Here is a 9,673-nt window from a genome sequence, read left to right on the forward strand (position 1 = left end):
TCTTGAGATCAAAGATGGCTTGCTACCAGGAAAACAATGGTTTTCATTTCTTTCCTGATATTGATTCTACCTGCTCCTGGTAAGAGAACTAGTCACAGAAGGATCTCAGCGAAAGACCCAAACAAGGAGGTAGAATATGAAATAAAAAAGCACCTCAACTGTGACAGTGCTCGGGGCTGACAACAATGCAGAGCTGCTTTCTAAAGCACCTCAGGAAGATACTGCAAAGGAATTATTTGTTCTATGAGCATTGCTTGAAACTCTAAATCGTCTCTACCAAAATGCCCGCATCTCAAAGTTGGCTAGGATAGCAAGGTTGGCTTGACAATCACTGACAGAATAATTCATAGACAGTGCAGAACATAGTGTTTTGTTACCTGCTATATTTCTTCTCCAGGTGTGGGAGATCATATTCCTGTAACAGCAAAGATCTTACTAATCCTCAAAGCATGGAGAGTATCATTTCTCTTGGGAATATTTTGATCCTTTAAACAAGACTGAGGAGGAAAAGAAGATAACTAGCAGCTGTGATACAACCTATATTATTATTTACTATTCTATTGCTATGTATTTGGAAATCATCCATGAGCAATATCCATCTACCTGGAAGCTGGTCATCATGGTTTGATCTCGTTTTATGAGGGAACTAAACAGCTACCTCTTTTCTGGTAACTTTCCTAGGGGCAGATGATACTCTGAAGACAGGTATCTAGATTGTGTGCTTTGGTAATCAGCTGTCCTAAACCATAGTCTTTGTAGAATAAATCTTATAACAAAATAACTTCTCTGGATGAGGTTTTTTGTTTTGGTTTTTTTTTTGTTTTTGTTTTTTCTTGTTTTGTTTTTTTTTTTGCCGTCACAATCAATATTGACCTCTTCAGATCCGCAGCTACTTGTTATCCCAGGAGGATGAAGAAGTACTGTCCTTCTGGTGAGACTTGGTGGTTCATGTTGATGTTTCAAGAGGTGGGGGGCAGTACTACAGCCAGCGGCTTTTGTCTTTTCGGTGTATAATATACTTTCTCCATAGCCCTAGGGGCCTCTGACTTAGTATGTCTTTTCCTTGCTTGCCAAAGCCACCGGCTTGTGGCCTGAAGTTGCAAAGGTGGCATGTGCCTGAGGCAAATACAGTTTTGTCTAGGGAGGAAGGGTGAAAAAGAATCCTTCCTGGCTTCTTCCCTTCCCCTCAGCAATATTCATGCTATGAATGAGTAATTGTCCATGTGATCTGCAGATAAATGGACAAGAAAAGGGTATGACACTGGGAGGCAAAGGCTATATGTTAAGATTATACATCAACCTTTCAGTGTTGGGTCTGTTAGATAGTTACGGGTTGAAAACAAGTCATAACTAACAGTATAGCTGTGTTGAGAGATGTGACTCTTATCCCAGGTGGTGAATAACCACATCTGCCTGTAAGGAAACGTGGTTCTACAGGGCTTGTCTTGGAGCCTTCCAGGCTCCCTGTACAAAACTCAAGAGGAAAGAACTGCAGAAGACACTCAAGAGAGGCAGAGCCCTGAGATAGGTCATACTCAGGCACTTCCTTCTCTCCATGTCTTGAGGTCCAGTGGCAGCACCACTGGTTTTGGCATAGGAGGAAGAATCAACAGGCCCACGATAGGAGGAGAAGGGACAGCCTTATCAGCTGAGGGTCCCCCAGGGACAACGGGTACAACAGGAACGACAACAGTAGGCAACAGCAACAACTGAGGTTCTTGCAGAACAAGTTTGTTGTCACCACAAACTTCGGTGTCACAATCTAGGCTATGAAATTTAGATGATAGTGCAGTCCCATTGGAGAAGAGTCACCAGTATTGACTGCATTGGTGTAGAAGAAGCTTACTCAGAAATTAACATAGAGATAGATAGCTGAGGCATTCTGTCATGCGTGCAAGGCTCAGTGAGTATTGTTCAGTGCTGGGAATTCTTGGTGGAGGGCTTACTTAGAGGAACTTCTCTGTAATGATTTTTTTTAAAAAAAATACACCTTGAATTACTTATTAGTCCATCTGTGTATTTCTGGAATGATTATGGTTGTGACTGGAAGTAGGGTCATACAATGCTCCATGTTCAGTTAATTAAATTCCAAAACCGACTTGAATCATGCTATAGTGATTGTTATTGCAAAATAGCATACCTGTGTTTCGGGACTATTCTAACTAACAACTTACTCAAAGAAAGAGCTGTCAGTGACAAGTAATTGTATACCAAAAGGATGTGTACCCAGAAAGAACAAATCTTGACAGAAGACTCAGGTGAGGTACTTGTTTGAGGTGTTTTCTTCAAGAATTATGTCACTTCTGTGCCCTGGTGTTGAGTGAGTCTGTAACAGAGGATGGGAATAAAATGACAAGATACATAGTTGAAATTTTGTGCATTACAACTCCCTAAAAAAATGGATGTGGAATTTCATGCACACACGCACACACAAAAGGAAAATCAAAGGATATAAAATATGTAGTGAGCTTCAAGTAGCTCACTATTTTTGAAGCCTGAAGTTTTTCTAAGCTGCATCTAAATTTCTTTGACATGGATCACACTCTACTACTGTAGTTAATGGTTTGTTCTACAAATATGCAAATAGAATTCTACCTGAATTTAAGGCTTTTAAGGCTGTTACCTACATCTGCTATAGACCATGTATCCTGTCCTTATTTTCATGTGATGACAAACCAGGTGGTTTGTATAATGTGCTTTAAGCACACTGCTAAAGTGTCTTTAGCACTTTAGCAAGGTGGAGAATTGAACATATACACCTAGTTGGGTCCAAGAGGACAAAATTAAGATAATTCATTAAAAATTATGATGTTCCTTATTCTCCAATACAGCTTATGTCTCTGAATCTATAGAAAATGAGAAACATAGTTGCCATTACCCTGTAGTGTACCAGCACCTTACCCTGTAATACAGGGCAAGTGGGGATGTGACAGGAATACTTGAAGCAGGTAGAGCTTGCTTGTAGAAATGATAACCACCTGCAGCAATGGGCAGAAATCTGTTTTCAGCCTTGCTTCTGAACTGAAGATTTGCAAGATAGCTAGGAAACTAGTTCCTTCAACTTTTTAAAAAATTGTCAGTGAAAGGCCTAACTGCTTTCAGTCAACCTGTTAGACACAGATAATTTCATCTGCAGTTGTATTTATATTAACACTTTAAAGGTCATGTTAAAGGTCAAGTTTAAAGCATTCAGATAATAAAAAAACTAAAGTATCTTCACTTTTAATTTGCATGTGATTGTAACTCTGCTGATCTAAAATGGTTCAGGTTTTCAGATAATCTGGTCGATATTAGAAGCATCACTATAACAATCCATTTGTCTGAAGTTTACTCTTCTCAGAAAATCCGGATACCTCACTCTCTTCCTTTAAATGCTCCTTCTTTTCTGTGCAATCAAAAGTACAGTGTCTCAATGGGCTGTAAAAAAGAGGAAAATGACCTAAATGTGCTGTAAATTGCCTGTAGTGCCCCAGAGAACTACCACTAACTCCACATCAATCTCCCTATAGACCATCTGGGAAAGACAGGAGAGTGGTGTAATTAGGCAAAGACACTTTGAGGCCAAAACAAAAAAAAATCTCTAAGTCATGGGAGGACAGGGATTCCTTTAGGCCTTGAATAAGTAGAATAAGAAAGTTTAGCTGGAGCTGTTCCTTGGTTTAAATCAGCCTATGCTGGTAAGCGTAATTCCTTCGTTCAGATTGTCATGGGAAAGCAAGAGCTTTCAGATGACGATCTGAAGGAATACACTCCATGTTCAAGCAAAAATGTCATGTTGTCTTGTTCCCAGACTGGGAAAGAGGCAGCAGGATTTGGCGAGGAGAGCTACAGGTTCCAAAATGCAGGAGCACCTTAACAAGACTGCTGGAAGGATGAAAAAGTAATGAGGAAGTTTAATTCACCTTGTTCCAATGTGAGTCCACTAAGTATGTGGAGGGAGGTGGGGAAAGAGGGAAGGGTGATCTTGTTAATGAATAATTTGTTGGTACAGGACCTCCCAATAGGAAGGCCTTTTGCTCCATAGGATTCTTGAAGGAGGGAACTATGTCTTCTGCTTTAGAGAATCTCCTGAATTAAAGAAGGGGTAGGTTAGCGTTGCGTCTTAAATGTGTTTTGTGGAAAGAATAAGCAGAGGGATGGCCATTTTGGAAGAGCAGAATATAGGCTAGGAGGCACATATATATATATATATATATATATATATATATATATATATATACACGTATATAGATAGATAGATATGTACACATATATGCTAGTATGGCCAAAGGAGCAACATGCCTTCTTCCTGTGGCAGAGGAAAAGAACTCCAAATCCAGCCTCCTTTTCAAAATCTTTTTAACTAGTTTTTGCAATTTGGATTTTCTATAGCCAGCTAGAGCTTTCTGTTTGAGGCCATGTAGAGCTTTATTTACGCAGCTCTTTACAAAGATTAGCAGCCTGCCACTCTTTACAAAGAGCAGTCATATATGGGGAAGCACCCCAACTGCTACGAACCCACATTAAGTAGATGCTAGCATATGCAAATCTTTTTTCTCTGTAGTCAGGGACAAGGCTAGCCTTCTTCTCATTGCTTTTTAGTATGCCACACAGAAGTAATGGATTTTTAACATCCAAAGGAAGAGTCATTTTCTTCCATTGTTGAGGACTGTCTTATGTTCCCTTGTATAAATATGCTTTTTGTCTGATTGTACCATGGTGGGCCAAGTCACAAGGCCTTACTATAAATACCTATGTTCTCCACCTGAGTTATGGAGCTTTTTTTTTCTTTCTTTCTTTTTAATAGTGTTGACTTCATATCCAAAAAGGACCACTAAAAACACTCATAGATCAAGCGAACATACTAGGAGAGATGTTCAGGGATCACACTATTCCTTGACTGAGGGTTTTGGAGGAAATCTAATAGAGCAATGAATTATTCCTTTGCAAACCAAATATGATTTTTCTTAACTATTTTGAAGTATCTGGTCTGGCCATTTTCACATCCAGAAAATCACACTGAAAGAATCTACAATGTCTGTTCTTGCATTTCTTAGCATTAGAGCTTCTGTGGGGACTGACTAGTGAAGTTTTGCGTTCGTTAGGGCTTCATGCTTGTGTATTCCATGAAATCTTCTTTTGGAAGACATCATTTGCCACAGTACTGTCTCCAGATTTTATACGTTTACAAACACTTCTAAAGAACACTTTCACACCAACAAAACTATAATCTTTAAACTGTAGAACAAATGTAACCTAAACCCAGAATGATGAGTTTAGGTGGTAGCTAAAATAGTTTCTTGTAGAGAATGTTTTGGGGTCAAAGAATGCTGAAAGGTTATGTTTGTTCCTAATTAGGCAAACAGCTTCCTTTCTTCTTCTTTACGCACTGCATAAGGAAGTGAGAAGCCTTGCCTTTTTCTGGGATGCATTGATAATATCTGCTAATCCGGGGCAGAATGGTCCTACATCTAACTTTCATCAACCAAATATTCATGGCACTGCTTCAGTAATGACTTACTAGCACTTTTAAGATTTCTGGAAATTCCTTGGCTCTCATCCTATTACCACTCCCAAGTCAGACTGTAAAGAGACTTGGCTGGAAAATATTAAGAACTTTTGTATTATGTCTGCATAGAAAAAGGGATTGCTGTAAATTGACTGCTATTATCATAGAACTTTTTTAAGAATAGTAAAATGGATTGATTGTAAATAGAATATAATCCTTTAAGCAATAATATCGCTCCTAACAAAAGCAGTTGTTTTAGGAGAAAAAAAACCCTATAAACCTACATGAACATACATTATGCTTAACTTCAAGACAGTGACTAAATAGAAGTTAAATACAAGTCTGAAGTTGGACTAATTTGTTGGAAGAAATAATTCATAGCTCTATTAGGTTTCCTCCAAAATCCTCAGCGAAGGAATAGCGTGATCCCTGAACATCTCTCCTGGCTTGTTCTCTTGATCTGTGTGTGCTTTTAGTGGTTCTTTTTGTATATGAAGTCAACACTTATTAAAAGGAAAGAAAAAAACCTTCAGAAGTCTGGAGACTTTCAGTGGTAAAATGGTTGGTTGCTAGTTTGAAAATGAATTGAGGTAGAAAGACAAAAAGGCAAGTCACAGTCTGTATGATGCTGATAATACTTATGTGGCTCTAAGATGTGTGTGTGTGTGTGTGCGTGCGCATGTGTACTGTAGTCCAAGGAAGAACACAGCTTAGCAGTGGCTCTCTACTGAGGTGTGAATGATATTAAGGAATACAGTATTACATGCCACTTAGAGAGGCATGTGTACCTTTGCTTTAGTTTCTCCATGGATGCCTACACTTTCCTTGTAGTGATGTTTTGGAACAACATCTCCGCAGATAAGAACCTTAAATATGTCTACTATTCCAGACAATGAAATATCATATAATATTAAAGATGTGGGAATTTCATGGAAAAATATGTAAAGGAATGTCTTAGAGTAAATCTCAAATCTGTTTCTCAAGCAACATGCTTATCGCAAGACTAATTTGAAGGCTTATTGAAAGACAGTGAGTGTGATCATATGAGCAAACATGGCTGTGGGATTCTGCCATCTCCTTGGACCTTCCCACACAGAAATGTTAATAACAATCGGACTTGTTCCAAAAATAAGAATTGATAGAATTGCAGTTGTTCATTTAGCTCAGTCCTGCCAGGTGATGAACCCTCTCCTCTGGCTTTGCTACAGTGAGGAGTTATACAGATACATAACTTCAAATAATGCTATTTGGCACCGTCTTTTCTACCCTGCAGGACTGAGAATTTAACTAGCCTTGTGCAGCCATTGGCTTGTGAGAGGAATCTGGCTCAAGAGACCCTGACAAAGATGATAGGAAATATATGTTAGGACAGGGTGAGCTTGCCAACCAGCTGAACAGTGACCAAGATACTGTTATCCACATAGGAGAGAGGGGAGCTGGAGATACGCCTTTATTGAGGATGAAGCCAGTTCCCCAAAAAATCTTAAGCCATAATACCAAGAGGCCAGTGTAGACAATATCCAGCAAAATATTTGCCAATGTAGATAAAGCTTAGTTTTTCCCTGTGACTTTCTAAATTCTATCATCCTGAATGGACAGTGGGAAGCCAAGGTAACTACCTGTGATTTTTCTTCAGACTTCAGCCGCTCAAGGAACTATTGCTGGTTAGGCTGAGTAGCACAAATCTGCACCACGGCAGGTGAAGAACAAAAAGCATGCTGGTTCTTGCCAAGCTGTTCTCATCGGTGACTTGGAGCTGATCTTCTCACAGTGTCTGCTTGCTCAGCAGTAGAGGTGGTTGGTATTACTGTCACTGAGAACAGTCAGCTGGTCACTTTTCTTCTAATATTAAGGGAAAAAAAGGTACAGATACTGAAAGAAATAGTCCAAAAGGATCATTGATCACATTAGTCAAAAATGTCGTGGTGTACTAGAGTTGTCTGGTGTCTCTCAAACTGGTTCAGTTTGTTTGCAAAGGAAACTTAGACTTGCCACATAGTGACAACAAGTTCTCTTTGTTTTTCTGCACAGCTGCTGGTTGGACATGTGCAGTCCCTTTGGGAAGCAGAGTCTGGCTCAGTATGTGGTTTTTAGTTTTCCTCCTGTCTTTCTCTGCTGTCACAATCCAGAAAATGGTAATTTGAAATTGCAAGATTTCAGAAGGCTCTTCCAGCTCTGTTCTCTTTGGGAAAAATTGGAAGTAACACCTGGTCAGAGATATTCCATTATTTTCCATGCTGCCAACTGGAAAACAGTGAAGCATCCCTGACCAGTTTCTCCAGTTACACTGTATACGAGTTATTCACAGATAGCTTTTCTGTAAATGAACGCTTATGGCAATGCTTGTGAAAAAGTCCTTCCTATCATGAATGAGCAGCTGCACAAAGAAGCTTTGATTAGACAAGATCTCAGCAGGGATTGTTGAAATTACAGTAAAGTCTGTGCAGATGAAGACAACCACCTCCAACTGCAGCAGAGGTAGATGTGCAAGCAGGAAAACACTCCCAGCTGCAGAAAACCATTTCCTTGCTCGTCTGTCTTGACAGTTCACTGTTGCTTGAGGAACTTGAGCCAGACTATCACTTTCAGCACTTCAGCAGGTGATTCACCAGCAGCTGAGTCATCCCTGTCTGAAGGTTACCACTTCCAAAAACAAGGGAGGGGTACACAGCTGAGGAAAGGAAGCACAACAAAACTTCCTCTGCTAATTCTTGCCATCTGGGAGTGACAGCCTGTAGCTTCATTTGCAAAATTTTGCTTACATTGTTTGTTACTGAGTCCATAGGGAAAAGACTCACAGTTCACAGTTCATCATCATTACAAAAACTAACGTTCTGGATTCAGCTTCAGAAAACAGGAAGCAATACTTGTAAGGCTGGTTTCTTGGGCTTTTTTGCAGACTACCATTGGTAAGAAGTTAGATGGGAAACTGAAACTGGACAGTGTCATGGAATTGGAATGTTGTGGTGTTACAGGTCTCTTTGCTGAGCTAAGGAGATAGGAGCTGTTACAGTCTTGACTCATCAGTTTGAGCGGTAACTCTGGCTTGTTCTTGAGGTCTCTTGCCCATGACTGAACAAGAGGGCAGCAATCACATATGGTCATCTGCAAGCAGATGCTACGTGGTCCCTGTAGCTCACGTGTCCCAGTGCTTGCACAATCCCCATGCTTAAGCATGAAATTTCATGAGGCAAGTCATTAACCCAACAGAAACCTGTTCCCTTTAACCTGCTGGGTTAACAAACTTAATCAGTTCAGTGAAGGGTCCAGCAAGTGTCAGAACTAGTGAAAGGTAGAAGCTTACACTGTCCATAGGTAAGAGGATGGCGTAAAGGGAGCAGGCTCTCCCCATTTCAACAGTGACGTGCTGTTAGACAGCTCAGCCCTAACATGTAACTTCATCTTAGAACCCTTCCTTTATTGCTCTCCGATGCCACTTAAAAAAAAAAAAAAAACAACTCAATAGTAATTACTGAGAGTATGATTTGCTTTCCTTTTGGTGCAACCAACAATTAAATAACAAACTCACAAGGTAAATATACACAATGGATTATTCATCAACCCACAGTGCGAGAAAGACAAATTCACAGACCTTGGCTAACGCTTTAAACATCAAATTAAAGTCAAAATACATGTCAAAAATCACATTGACCTGTAGTTTCCATGAAGAAGGAGCATTCATTGCACTTCCACTCTGATCATGCAGCCTGGATTGACAACAGAGTTTCTAGCATCAAGAGTGGGGTGAATGGAATGGACACACTCATCTTCCCCAAGTAAAGGTAGGCTTTGGCTGAATTTCAAGACTAGAAAATTGGACTAGAACTAAGATCCTGAATCCCAAATCAGCTCAGGTTCTGTCAAAGGACATAAATGGGGGCAAAACATTCCCAAATCTCCTCTCCCTTTTTGCCCCCACTTTCTCAGACATGACAAGGAGCCAGGAATTCACATGTGGTGCAGGTTCGTGAGGAACCTAAACAAAGGCATGAAAACAGTAGGAGTGTGATATCAACAGTTAAAGGCCAGGATTTCAGGTGTATCAAGTGGCTGAGCTTTCAAACTGCGAGCATAGCCTGAGACATACTCAGAGGATCAACATTCACAGGGAAGAAATACTGCCTAAAATCACAGCCTTCCATTCTGAAAGCACTCGCTGAAACTGTCAGTATCTGGACCTGGGTC

General features: G+C 40.1%; 1 long non-coding RNA gene across 1 annotated transcript; it reads right to left on the bottom strand.

Annotated features, from left to right (window-relative positions):
* Positions 1-1,702: 1,702 nt before the first annotated feature.
* On the bottom strand, positions 1,703-8,755 carry LOC135327605 (uncharacterized). Its single transcript, XR_010387967.1, has 2 exons — positions 7,108-8,755; positions 1,703-2,326 (listed from the first exon to the last, which is right to left on the bottom strand). It is a non-coding gene; the product is annotated as an uncharacterized LOC135327605 (long non-coding RNA).
* Positions 8,756-9,673: the final 918 nt, after the last annotated feature.

This window comes from Dromaius novaehollandiae, chromosome 2 (genome assembly GCF_036370855.1).
Source record: "Dromaius novaehollandiae isolate bDroNov1 chromosome 2, bDroNov1.hap1, whole genome shotgun sequence".
NCBI classification, from domain to species: domain Eukaryota; kingdom Metazoa; phylum Chordata; class Aves; order Casuariiformes; family Dromaiidae; genus Dromaius; species Dromaius novaehollandiae.